The sequence below is a fragment of the Dermacentor variabilis genome, unplaced genomic scaffold (genome assembly GCF_050947875.1).
Source record: "Dermacentor variabilis isolate Ectoservices unplaced genomic scaffold, ASM5094787v1 scaffold_13, whole genome shotgun sequence".
Taxonomy (NCBI): domain Eukaryota; kingdom Metazoa; phylum Arthropoda; class Arachnida; order Ixodida; family Ixodidae; genus Dermacentor; species Dermacentor variabilis.
In genome coordinates, this window is record NW_027460291.1 from 17,773,836 (window position 1) to 17,787,679 (window position 13,844).

The 13,844-nt window shown below is 42.4% G+C and overlaps 1 long non-coding RNA gene across 1 annotated transcript in view; it reads left to right on the forward strand.

Moving 5' to 3' along the window:
• The first annotated feature begins 6,291 nt into the window (after positions 1-6,291).
• The window catches only part of LOC142566692 (uncharacterized), a 59,609-nt gene continuing 52,056 nt past the window's right edge, over positions 6,292-13,844 (forward strand). The window contains exon 1 of the long non-coding RNA XR_012825101.1: positions 6,292-6,430. This is a non-coding gene — a long non-coding RNA (uncharacterized LOC142566692). The remainder of the gene's footprint in view (positions 6,431-13,844) is intronic.

Genomic DNA, 13,844 nt, shown 5'->3' on the forward strand with positions numbered 1-13,844 from the left:
GGGCTTACGTTTCTTATTTGTCGTTCATGTCACTTGGGGCAACATCATGGAAGCTTGGTAGTTTCAGGTAGACACTTTTCGGATGTGCTTGTCATTTCAATAACAAGAGTTAGGGAGTATCGTAATCGTCGATGAAAGCATATCCCTTGCGACCTCCATGTTAACCATGTTGCCACGCAGATAGCAAAGTCGGTTGGAATTGTAGCAAAATTCAAATTTCACTTACCAGCAGTTGCTAAACTGCATATCTATAACGCAACCATTTCTTATGCATTCAAATTAATGCTGTCTACTCTGGGACTTAACCACCTTACCGAACGTGAACCAGCTGCTTATATTGCAACAGAAGGCGTCACACGGCGTGCATTGAAAGAAGTGCGCACAGAAATCCCCTATTTATAAAATACAATCTCGTGTACGTGCATAACTTGCAATCACTAAATATAGCCAGGAAGTATATATGCGATTGAGATGGTCTTCTGCGTATATTTTGATGATTAACACAACTAACAAGGAATTCGCGCAGTAAAAATATCTGGAAAATGGCCTTTACACACCTTATGTTAACAAATACTTGGTTACACATTTGAAAAACTGTTAAACGAAATTCACGAATACGGAATCAATTAAAAAACTACTGGGAACTGTGCAATTAAGGCATTTTTTGTTGAAAGGGATTGACGAATTCATTTTGCGCGAGAGCTGTACGGGAAATCCTATTCTAGATTCTTTAATTCTTTCTTCGAATTGTATAAAAGAATGACGTCTTGTCGTGAATGCGTGAGTGATTCATCATCATACAGTGTTCGACAAACATTTTACAAAGTGTTTGTACGCTCTCCCTGCATGCCATGTAGAAGGTGGGTTGAAGCTTCTCGCGTGGATAGATGAACTTTATTTTGAGCCCTCGTCGTCGGCACACACACAAAAAGAAACAGGCTTGTGGACGCAATGTATTTTTGATTGACTGATTGATTGATTACGACATTGTGTAAGATCCGCATAATGTCTTTTCAATTAGCTTCGTTGAAGCACTATACATCTCCTGGCTGCCGCAGTTCGGGGAGGATGGTCGCAAGACGGTAGAAGCAGAGGAATTAGCCAAAGCGCCCGATGTGACACTCACGGAGAAGGCGTGGGAACCTGAGGGATTCCGTATGGTGGTCCGACTCCAATAGGTGTTCCAATGTACACAGCTGGTGGCCCGACGACCACTGGTGGGCCAACCACTACGGGCGGCTGGTACACAGGCGGCTGGTACCCAGGCGGTTGGTACCCAGGAGGAGGAGGAGGAGGAGGCGGCGGTGCAGGTCCGGCCGTTGGTGGCGTGTACGCCGGAGGGGGCCGTCGCGTCGGAGGCCGGGCGGGTGGCCTGCGATTGAACAGCGTCGCCACAAGCAGGCAACGACTTCTGCACTGGTTGCACAATCCAAGCAATATGCTTGTTTCGGGCCACATTGAGAGATTGCAGTTTTCTATATCGCAAACAGGAAAAGAGGCAAGGTGCGTATTCAGGACCGCGGAGAGTTTTGAGCACCAGTCAGCCACACGGCGAGATAATCGCCTGGCCAGTCCCACTTACGCGAGACAAGTTTTGTGAATACGAATCCAGAACAGAATTCACGGCTGCATCTTCTGGCCTGAAAATTCAGCTCCACAATATGCCAATAAAAAAAGAGCCTTCGTGTTTGTGAATGCGACAACTATAATATACCATTGTAGCGTATGCACTGCAAGCGGTTTCTTGTTCTAGAAATGGCTAACTTTCACAAAACATAAGCTGGTATATGCTGTGCACGTAATGACACTCACGGAGGCTTCCGAATGGGCCGAGGAGGCTGCGCTCCTCTGCGAAAGGAAGCATGCTTCAGGGAAGCTGGCAGCAGTGTGCAGATGGACAAACGGGATCATAGCGCAACCACATAATTACTTGTTTTTATTTATTTACACACCTACATTGTTGTAAGGGGATGTTAGACGGGAAAATGAAAAAAAATCATGGCTAGGGAAAAAAAAAACGCATCAGCAGTGAGCCACAATCTCTTGATTATCCGCAATTTCCCAACTGTACCAGCCTCAATGACCATATGTAGTCTTTCTGTCACTCTCTCTCATTTTTATTACTCCTCAGTCACAGTGCGGCAAACTGGACACCCATCTGGTGGACCTCCGCTTGATTTCTCACTCTTGACTGCTGACATAAAACGCGAGCTTTACGGTCACAGTGCGTCCGTAGTGGCCCAGGATGCCGCAGAAAAAACGAACCTGAGATAAGGTTCGAATAAATAACTCACACTAGTCTGGAAAGATCAGTAATGCAGCGTTTTGGGCGTCTTGGTGTGACAGGATGAGGCCGAAGAAAGGACGAGGACACAAAAAGACGTGGTAGACACACAAGCGCTGCTGCGCCTGTGTGTGTACCACGTGTTTCTGTGTCCTCGTCCTTTCGGGCTCTATAAGCCTCATCTGGACAGATGTTGCTGCACCAAAGGCGGTTAAAGCCTTTGGTGCAGCAACATCTATCCAGATGAGATGGCAAGGAACTTATACGGTTGGCTCAGGTCACTGATCTCAAAGATAGTTTATGATTTCCGTTACTTTGAGGGTTCATTTGGGTTTATATTAGAATTTAATTTATTTGGATTAGGAAACACCACCATTCTATCTTGCGCTGCGAACGAGGTCAAACTTGATCATCTACCTGTCATATCAAGAAAGTCTAATTTCCCTCGCAGTGGTTTACTGATGCTCTATAAGTGCCTGTCTGCTTCACATCGTTGTAACTAACAAAAATTGTGCCCTTCGATAGATTTTACTATTCTTACTGGCACATAAATGCTTCAAAAAGTGAAACAGTTCAGTCTGTAAATAGTCAGATATGGGTTGATATTCGCATTATGGAGAGTTCGGAAAATGTAGCAAATTGAGTATTCTTACAACGGTAAATATCTAGTTACCTGGCCTTGCAAATTATGTTTTTTTCTTGTAACTTCCTCCAATTGACAACCGCTATCTCTTTTGTGCATTTGTGTTTCTTTTGTGACGCTCACGGTGGATCGCCGCGTTACAATTTTGGAATGATTCGGCTACATTCTTTAGTGTTATTCAGTGCGCCTAGCCCTCAAACGCATTTCTGACTGAATTCTGGATATCATACTAGACTGCTTCATTATTTGTATCGAGCTATTTGACGTTGTTTTTTTGCGCTGCTTTGTTTTTCTCGTGTATTTCTGAGTGCCAGGGGTTATTTGAGCATTTCATTTTTCATCAGGATCTGGGTTTCCAGTTTCTTACAGCAATAGGTTCTCCACCATTGTACAGTTCTGCCTTTTTTAATCTTCCATGTCCTCCGGAGCCACTCATGTATTGCGCCTGCACTTGCGGTATTTCATCAACTGCGTGGTTTTCGTTGTCCTCTCCACTTGAAATTCTGTTTCTCTAACTTTTACATGACGACACTCTCAAGTTCGCCGCAATACCAATCCCCTTTCAGTTCATTGCACCGTGTTAACTTGGCTATGTTTGCTGTGTTTGGTTTAAATTTAGAGCGGTGCATTCTCCCGTTTCTATTCATCCATTATCGTTTATCTAACTTATTGCACATTTCTTTGGACAAGCTAGTATAACGCATGTTTCCGGATTGCCACGCGATTTTCGCGTACCGTTAGACATGATCATCACCAAGTTGCGCTTAGACCAAGCAAGAGTATCCAGTCCGTCTACAATGGTCTACAATGTGTGCATTCATGTATTAAAGCTACCTGAATTGGTCCGTGTGTCTCATAAGTAACAAATACCTTAATTAAATACATTCGGACAATAAATGTCTTCATGCAGAAAGGTACAAACTTATAATTTGCTTGGCTGCTATTATGGGCCGTCCACAGTACGCAAGCCATATAATTGCATTACAGAGGTTTCCTTTACAAGTTAGTTCTTTTTTCTCAGCCAGTACGACTTCTAAGAAATGTGCATAGAACCCTTGTTTGTTTTCTTTTTGGCGTTACATTCCTATTGCACGCCTCTGACATGTAGCCTTCCGTGATCTCCTCCTATTAATTAGACTACTTTTTGCAACAGCACATACATTTATTTGTTGTGTATTTACATCGAGCCCTGAGCGTGCAACTTCAGCCTCCCTGTATGCGACCCATCGTTCCAGTTTTGCACTTTTTCTTAGCGTCCGACACGAGCGTCTATGCACACGCCACCTACCGAGCGCGGTGCGGCTGGCGCGTATACGTACACGGGCCTCCGAGATAAAAGGCGCTGCGGATTATCACGCCGATGCAGACGATGCGGTGGTTAACCCAAGCAGTGGATGCAGTTATTACGCAGTCAGAAGAAAAGGTTTCTAGAGGCTGGCATCGCGTACACGTACGTTTTCTAAAGCAACCTGTGATCAAGGGAACCTGCGTTTCAGTTAATCAAGAGGCGAATAATATTAGCCGCTACAACTCACGGTGGCCTGAACGGTGGTGGTGGAGGCCTTGCAGGTGGTGATCTGTTCAGAAAGAGAGAATGTCACATTTCGATGTAAAAAAAAAAAAAAGAAAACATTATCAACAGTTTAACGCGTTCTTCTGGACCGTATCAGCCTCCTGAATACCTGTTTTAGCAAGAATGTGCCTAATTCTGGGCTCGAGCGACGTACTGGACACCTTACGTTACAAAGCGCTGCGCTAACGTAAAGAAGCCATTTGACAACAGTACCTGCAATCACAGCACTTAAGAGGAAGCTTTAGCTCGGGCCCGACTCCGACGCGGCCTATTCTAATACATGTAAAACGCAAAAACTTTTTATGAGATAACCTCTGGACCCGTTTTAATGAAATTTGTTGCATTTGAGAGAGAAGGTAAATTCTAGTGACTGTTGGAAGCGGAATTTCGATTTAGGGCTTGGGTTTTGTTAAAAACATATTCAAATATTCGACAGTTCGAAAAAAATACAAACACGAAGTTTACAAGTTCATAGCTCTGCATCAAGAACAGATATCGCGGTTCTGTAAAAGGCATCGATTAGATCATTCAAAGCGGCCAAATTCTATACGTCATTTTACATCTTACATGAATTTGTTACGTTGTTTACAAGGGTTGTGCAAAATCTGTATTTCCATATCACGAAATATTTTGATATTCATGTTTAACATATCAATTTTGCCCGTTTAGATGCACTATTAGATGCAATTCACAGAATTGTATCATCGTTGCTCGTTGTTGAGTTACAGAGTTGTAAACTTGACAATTTGGTTTTTCACAAATGTTCGATATTTTACAATTTTTAATAAAATATTAACGACCTAACTCAAAAATTCGAAACCAACAGTCACTAGATTTTAGTTTTCCTTTTAAATGGAAAACACCTCATCAAATTTGGTGCAGTAGTTGCCGAGAAAAACGAATTATCCTTTTACGTGTATTTAGATAGGAGCACCCGAGCTGCCTCTTAAGGCGGAATTTACAGCAGGGCGTCGAACTGTGGCCGTTCGCTCTTCGACACACGGACATAGTTGCACTGTTATCTTTTCGCACTGGCAAATTCTGTGGTTCGTTATGACTGAAACTAACTAGCCAGACTCGCTATGTTGTAAGCACAGACATTTGGACAATGTAGCTAGCTTAGGCGTGGAAAGGTTCTAGGGGGATAAAGGGATAAGGGATGAACAGGCGTGAAAATATAAAACAGAAATACCTGCCCCTCATAATCTACATGTTTCTATGGTGCTTTCGTGGGGTCGTACAGGTATCGATAACTCGCACCAGATTTGTGAACCACGTTGATGCACACCGGAAATGTTTCCAACAGCAAGATATCTTGCACCGGTGACTTCAAACCCGTTGCTCTGGTTGTACGATTTGACGAGCACCGAGGACTTTGGGCACTTAGGCAGTCTTCTGGATGGCCGGCGAAAATGTTGCTGATCCAAGCGCACATTTTACACTCCAACTAGTCTCCTTGCAGAATATTTAGCTGATTTCTATGTTGCGGTTCTCGATTGTAATTCCCATTGAAATAGTTGCAGCGGCAGCAAGAATGGATCTGGCTTCGCGTGCCTCGCCTGTCGTCACCAGCAGCCTGTGCCGCTTTGCTAGCCCAAAGTTTTCAAGCTTGTTAGCAAAAAGTGATGGGGCTTATCTCGAGCCATGCAACTGCACTAGTTTCGCGCCAAATTCTCGTTTATTCTTGGGCGGGCCCGCCTAATTCTAGGCAGCATGACATGCGTGAGCACTTTCGATGCTTAACTTGCAGTATCTGAACAGTGCCAATAAATGTGTTACGCAGGACTCACGGTGGCCTGGCCGCTGGTCCAGCAGGTGGCTGGTAGGATGGCGGCGGCCGTGTTGGTGGGCTCCTGCGTGGTTGACATCGTATCACTGCTCTGCCTCAAGACAGCCTGGTTTAGGCATATCGGACACCAGGCGAAAAAGGGTGCGAGCACATATTTCGAGACACATAAACAGTGTCTCTTCCAGGGCGCACTCTTGCTTCATAGTGTTTCGCGTCCACCATAATTAAACATGAATGAAGTAGCACGTCAACGAGTACCGGATATAATATTGGCGCAGATGTATCGATTCTGACGATTGGACATGGGGATGCGAACGCCTATTTTGTTTTTATTTATAACGTACCGCAGGCTTCAGTATGAGCTCATCGAGGAGGGTTGTGGGTTGCATACAAAATGAAAAGATACATAAATACAAAAGTAATTGTGCAAGAGGATTGAACAATAATACAATTAAACAAGAAGATGTGTGACACAGCGCTAAATAAGCACATAAAACTTAAGAGAAGAAGCAACACTGCTAATGCAGCACAAAATAGCACATTCAAATACTATATGACAGGAACGTACAAAAAAGACACAACACATTTAACATCTTAATTATTCAATAGCGCCAGTGCTCAATAGATGTGCTACAGGTAAGTTCTTCCAGGCTGTTATGGTACCGGGAAAGAAGGAATACTTGAAAAACTTAGTGCTCGCATGATAAGGCTTTAAAGAGTCAGCATGTCCATGCCTTGTACGGCGTGCTACAAGTGGCTTAAGGAAAGGGTGTGGGCTAAGCGAGAAATGGTTGTTTTTAAGTGAGAAAAAGGATTTCTCTCTGTTAATTTTTCGTCGTAATTGCAATGTTTTAATCTTATGTGTTAGCATTAGGAAGGCTGGGGTGTCAATTGAGTGGCATTAAAAAAATAAATCTTACCACATTGCGCTGTATCATTTCCAAGGCGTCAGTGTTAGTTTTGGTGAAAAGACCGCTCACAATGCTTGCATATTCAAGTTTAGGACAGGCGAGCGAATAATAAGCTGTTAATCGAGTGTTAGGAGGAGACTGTTTCAATTTAGCTCTCAGGAAGCAAAGTTCTTGAAAAGCTGACTTACAAATGTTGGAAACATGCATGTTCCAGCATACGTTATTAGTTATTGTGACACTTAGATATTTCTTTTCATTAACATCTGTGAGAGGCTTTGAAGCGATGCTGCAAGGAAAGGATAAATTGTTAATTTTTTATTAACTTTCATAAAAAGTGATGTGTTAGCATTTAGTTCCATACTCCACCTACAACAACACGATACTATGTTTTGAAGCTTAGAATTAAGTTCAATTAGGTCCTAACTGCAATTTATTTCATTAAACAGCGCTCAGTCATCCGCTAACTGTCTGATTTATGTTATGTTAGCGATGTCATTAATAAATATTAGAAGGAATAAGGTTCCTAAATCGCTGCCCTGTGGGACAGCTGAAGTTACAGGAAGCTCGTCTGAAAAGTTACTGTCAATTTTACCGAACTACTTACGGTTAGTTGTGTACGCAGTTATCCAATCAATCTGGCAGGTGAACCAGTTCGAGCTTCTTTTATAAGCAGCGAGTGTGAAACACGATCAAATGCTTTACTGAAATCCAAGAAAATTACATCAGTTTGCCCAGATTTGTCAGAACATTTGCCAAGTTGTGCACGATGGTGGTTAATTCGGTAAGAGTAGAAAAGTGTGTACAAAATTCATGTTTGCAGTTAGAGAGAAAATTTCAATCAGTAAGGGATTTCTTAATTTCTTTGGCTATGATATGTTCTAGTAGTTTGCAACAAGAATACGTTAGGGATGTCGGATAATAATTTGTGAAAAGTGCAGCATCACCCTTCCTTGGTACAGGTAGAACACGTGCCCATAACCAGTGGCTAAGAAGGACTTCGGAGAACTATGATGCATGAAAAGTGATTACTAAAAAGTGGGATAATTTTACTGCATATCTGTGCAAGAACAAATTTGGTATACCCTCCGGTCCAGGTGAGGATTTAGCTTTCATATTAAGCAGCATAGAAACTACGCCCGGTTGCGAAATATATGACATAAGTGGTTAGTAAGGAAATGCTCTATCCATTTTAGAAGGTTAGGGTCAATATTTAGCAAGCTTAGTTTAAAAAGTAATAGTTTATGGCATACTTTATCAAATGCTTTATTAAAATTCAAGAAGACACAGTCAGCGCACGATGAGTGATCCATGATGCGTTGCAGTTCATGAGTGAATGATAGTAGTTGTGCTTCGCAGAAATTTTATTTTAGAAAACCATGCTGTGCGTTAGTGAAATATAAGTTGGATCCTACAAAGCTAGCCAGATTCGTGAAAACTACATGTTTTAATAACTTACAGCAGCTACTTGTAAGGGTTATGGGGCGATAATTAATAGGTGAATTTCTGGGGCCAGATTTATAGATTGGAACCATCTTTCCCAATTTTCCATTCCTTTGGAAGCTCCCATGAGTTAAGGGATTGTCGGAAATATTTTGTTAGTATCGTGGAACTAAAGAGGCTAGTGTTTTTAAGCAAGTTACTGTTAATGCCGTCGTAGCCAGGTGATGAATGATACGGTAAACTATCTATTAACTTATTAATTTCGTGTACCTCAATAATCACAGGATCCATTGGTAAGTATTCGTGTTGGTATGCAATAGGAAATTCTACATTGCCAGTTTACGAAAATTGGCTTGTAAATGATTCATTAAGAATGGTCGCGCATATGTTCTCAGGAACAGCATTTCGAGATAAATGTTCTAATGAAATAGCATTGTAAGTTGTTGGGTTTACTATTTGCCAAAACATTTAAAGATTTGTTTTTGGTATTTCAGGTAGTGTGCTAGATAAGTAGTTGTCTTTAGCAGTTTTGAGAGCTGCTATACAAATATCTAAGGTAGATAAGTGGCCGAGCGCGCGTGATGAGGGTATGATTTCGCTAAGTGATAGAAGCGCTTTTTTCGGTTCGATAAGCATTTTAGATGACCGGAGTACCATGGCGCTTGCGCTTTTGAACTGATTGTGTGGTTAGGGATGTATTTCTCAGTTAATCTGTGAACTGTACGTGTGAAGAGATGTCAGTTAGATCGAACTGAACGATCATCGAATTTTTTGATAAAATCATCACAGAAAGGAGAGAGCTCATTGTTTATTTTTATGAAGTTAGCTTTCCGATAGTCGCGTATGGTATTTCGGTGTTTGGGCTTTTTAGGCAAAGGAGCGTTAATTATAAAATTGAGCCAGAAGTGGTCACTAATTCCTGGTAAGTAGGTGACATGCGATGCAAGGTCAGCATGTGTCTTAAGTATGAAGTCGAGGGTGTTAGCTAGATCATATGAAATCCTGGTGGCCTGAGTAACTTACTGCGTGAGGGAAAAAACGGAACATAAAATTAAGAAATTCATCAGCCTGTAACGAGAATGGGGAAAGACGTAATGGCAGGGTATTCCACATTATGTTAGGAAAGTTAAAATTTCCTAGCAAAAACGAAGGGTGAGAAGGAAAACGAGAATATACTGTGTTGATAGTGTCATGCAGTTCATTAACAGATGTGGATGGGGAAGAAGGTGGTCGATAACATTTGCCAAGAATCAATTTAGAGTTACCTAGGGTTAATATAACCCATGTTGTTTCTAGAGCGCTGTTAACTTGCATAGGTGATGATGGTAAACTTTTGAAACCGCACGAAGCACGCCTCCTCCTCTATACGCTCGGTGCGGTCGCAGCGGTAAACTGGTGTGCATCGTGGAAGCGCATGCGTGGGCGACCAGGTTTCAGTTAAGGCGAGTATATTCGCACCGCATGTATCTATTTCGGATGAGAGAGCGTTACAGTTTTATTTCTTAGGTGATTATATGACATCTCATATTCCTTAATCACAACACACCAATTACATAAAAAACGACGCTATCCTCATGTACTTACGTCGTAACTTCTCCAGCGCGCTTCCTTACTTGAAACTATTAATTTATAAAACCATAGTGCGCTGTAAAAATGAGTGCGCTGCTTCAGTATTGTACCCTAGACACGATAAACTAATAAACATTTGTAGAATTAAAGAAATAACCCTGCCAGTTTCATATTGTCGAAATATTCTTGCGCCGTGAGTTGAAACCTAATGAGAGCAATAAGCATTAACACGGCTAACTTATCTGTCTTGGGGAAATGGGCCACTTAACCAATTTCATAAGTTGTTTCACCATTCAATGCTACAGGATGATCTGTTCCCTCAACAGCACTATATCTCATCATCGTACGTTGAGCATGCTCATAATGTAGGGATTAAGATACCTGCTTTTCTTTCCTTCCTATTCTGCACATATCTAGAGCGGAACCGCCTTGACGCCGATATTATAACCATCAGCAATAACGGACATCTTCGTGATGCAGTAGACAACGTTCTGTTAGCAGGAACACCAAAAGTGCAGCTGTGCTTTGATACGTACCATGGTGGTAATCGTTTTCCTTGCACTTATGGGTTTTTTACTTGGTATGTCAATGCACAAACTTCAATATCTCCCCTATTACATAGCTCTTGGCCTTGAGGGCTTCTGCGCTCCTGTCAAGCCGTGAGCCAACCCTAAAGCGAGAAGAGGACACCAGCGTCGCTGTGCAACATCGAGCTAGATTGCAGCTACGAAACTGGACGCCGGAGCACGGAGAATACCCGAACAGCCAAAGGCCAAGTCTGCCGTTACGATGACGGACTCAGTTTTGCCTACAGCCATCGTTCTCAAACAGCCTATGTAACCACCGACTTTAGGTGGATTTGAAGATCCCAAAAGTTGGCTGGATATATACTAGATAATTAAGACGTTCAACAGCCAGAGCTGCGAGGACGTGTTGCTGAATATCTACGTTTCTTTGGGTGACGCTATCGGACTTGGTTCGACAATCGAGAGTCCACCCTAGCGACATCTTTCTCAACAGTTTCCTGCAGACCTCCACGAGCGTCGCTCTCAAGGCAAAGAAAGAAGCCCTGCTGGAGGCCCGAGTGCAGCTGTCCAAAGAGAACATTGTCATCTACACGGAAGAGTTGACCCGCCTGTTTCGTCATGTCAGAAGAAAGTTCGTTTCCTGATGAGCGTTGTGAAAGAATACTTGTTCGCTGGATTAATTCGAAGCATACTCAAGACCATCGCCTAACCTTCCTGGGAGTAACCGCCATCGAAAGGACACTGGAGGTGCGCACCAGGAAATATGATCGCGAAATAGTTACGCCAAAGTGCGAGGCCTAAGCACTTGGCACCAACGACTTGCGCGAGACCATCAGAGCGATCGAGTGCGAGGAGCTGCAGAGGATGTTCCCAAGGCCGCAGCCGCCGTCAGCTTCCCCCGCCAGGGCCCCAAAACTTGCTAGCCGTGGTGAAACGAAAGATATCACAAGACTGGCTGTTTACAATATGCGAGCCTTTTTTTATTACAGTTCTTGTGAAGTCAGGAGGAGAGCTGCGTTGTACTGTTGAAGAATTTGCACCAAAATGTGTAGAATTCTATCTGCGCTGATACCGCGAACATCATTATTAGCCCGTGCCCGCATGCTAAAAGTGCCAGTGCATTCAGTTTGAATGCCGGCAATGACGATGTCGTTTATGCAATAGATCATTCCGAAACGGAAACAGGTTGTTGCGTGATCACTTCTAGAGATAGGCAGCATAGAATTACGATAGCCAGATTGCGCGTTTAAGAAGGGTACGCAATTAATTTTCCAATTGAATGCGGCAAACCTGCTTGTTGCCGGAAACAGAACGTTCCCAAAGCCAGCCGTGATCTAATCATTAACTTGTAGCACTGCATATAAAAATTGTTTAGTACTAATGCTTGTTTCTCGCTCAGCAAAATTCATCTAGGCCATTTGAAAGGTATTTGGAAGATGTATCAAATGGTCCAGGCATTGTTTTATTGTCAAAGATGGCATACATGACACCAAAATTTACAGATAATTTATCGCGCTCTGTATGCTTTCTCTTTGCTTTGTGCAGATATTGGTGATAGCAAAGTAACACTTTCGCTGATGTCAGAGAAGTACACCAGTAAAAATGTTCAAGTTCGAGTCTGTGATCTCTTCTCGATCGCGCTCGCTGACATAACAGTGCGTATGGGGAGGGAATCAGAAAGTACGACTGCCTTCAAGAAGCTGTGAGAGTCGGCTTGAATCTCCCTTCGAAAGGACGAAAGCTGCATTCGCATGACGACAAACGAAGTCCTTTCAGTCTCGATAATGAGTGGTTTCCTTGTAATGATGGACATCCAATTTGTTGTTAAATGTAGACAAATTGCAGAAGAAGGTTAAATTATCAGCTGCTACCCGATTTCCAATATTCATTCATGCGAAAAATATTTGAGAGTATGTTGCCCTGAGTGGCGGCAAAGTATTGACTCTCAGGCTGAGAAGTAAAAGAACAGAGAATATTTTAGGACTGATTTTCACAGATAACAACCACAACTCCACTTATAAAAGAGCTCCCGATGAGTTTGTTTCTGGGCATGTTGTTTCTCACTTTCTTCATTGCCTCTTCCGTTTACGCTATAAATGTGCTCATTTTCGGTGCTTTTGTGTTGTAATATTTTATTTCAAGACGTAGTGGTCGCAACGTATAATGCGATAAATAAAATTATAGCTTGGTCTCTGACGTTTTTAATTAATGTATAGCATTATTAATTGCTCGGACAAGTTCTGAAAATATTTATACGAAATAAAAGAACTTCTGAAGGAACAGGAATTAAAATAATAATTTGCTATTTTTATTATAGGTGCTGATAGTAAAAAAAACGGAAATATACAAAATATGCACCAGGTTCCTAGTTCACAACTTTTGTAAGTCAGATTACGCAAGAAATTACTATGAAACTGTATTGGCGTAAACACAAACCATAGTAATGTCAATGCTATTTCACCGTAGCTTCGCAATTGGGAAAACGGGTAAGTTTCTATTGTACAGCGAGCATTTGTTTTACTAAGTGCAGCAGGCACCTGGTTTGTGTTTTACTGCATTCTTTAGGTTCGCGAAGCAGTGGTTGTTAGGTCGCGGAGCATGAGGAAGCTTCTTCAGAATTCATAATTGCGTTCGATTAACTGTCCTATGCAAGCAAGGTGCTCTAGTGGGCTTTTAACTGGCGCTAGACCCCACGTGCTGTGTTCAGTTCCGGTACTGTGCTGTACAGTAATGTGGACTATTGTACAATATTGTGCATTAATGAACAAGGGAACTTTCACAAAATGTAAGAGATTAGACAGCTAGTCAAGCTCTGCCTGAAAGTGAATGGGAGCTGTGAAAATGCCACGCGACGGGAAAGACCGCTCGTAATAATTTGTACATCGGCTGTCAAAGCGCTGATGCATAAAAGCAACCTGTGGTGGCGGAAATAAAGTTGTACTTGGTAATTAGTCGAACCGAATTATAAAAATTATATGCAATCATGAGCATCTACCGTTGTTTGAGACATCGTTAAAACAGCCGATACGTCAGTTCGCAAAATCGACAACCCGAGAGCAGTTTCTGTTTCCTCGCTGCTGCTGCCGTTTAAAAACAATGTTGCCGGTT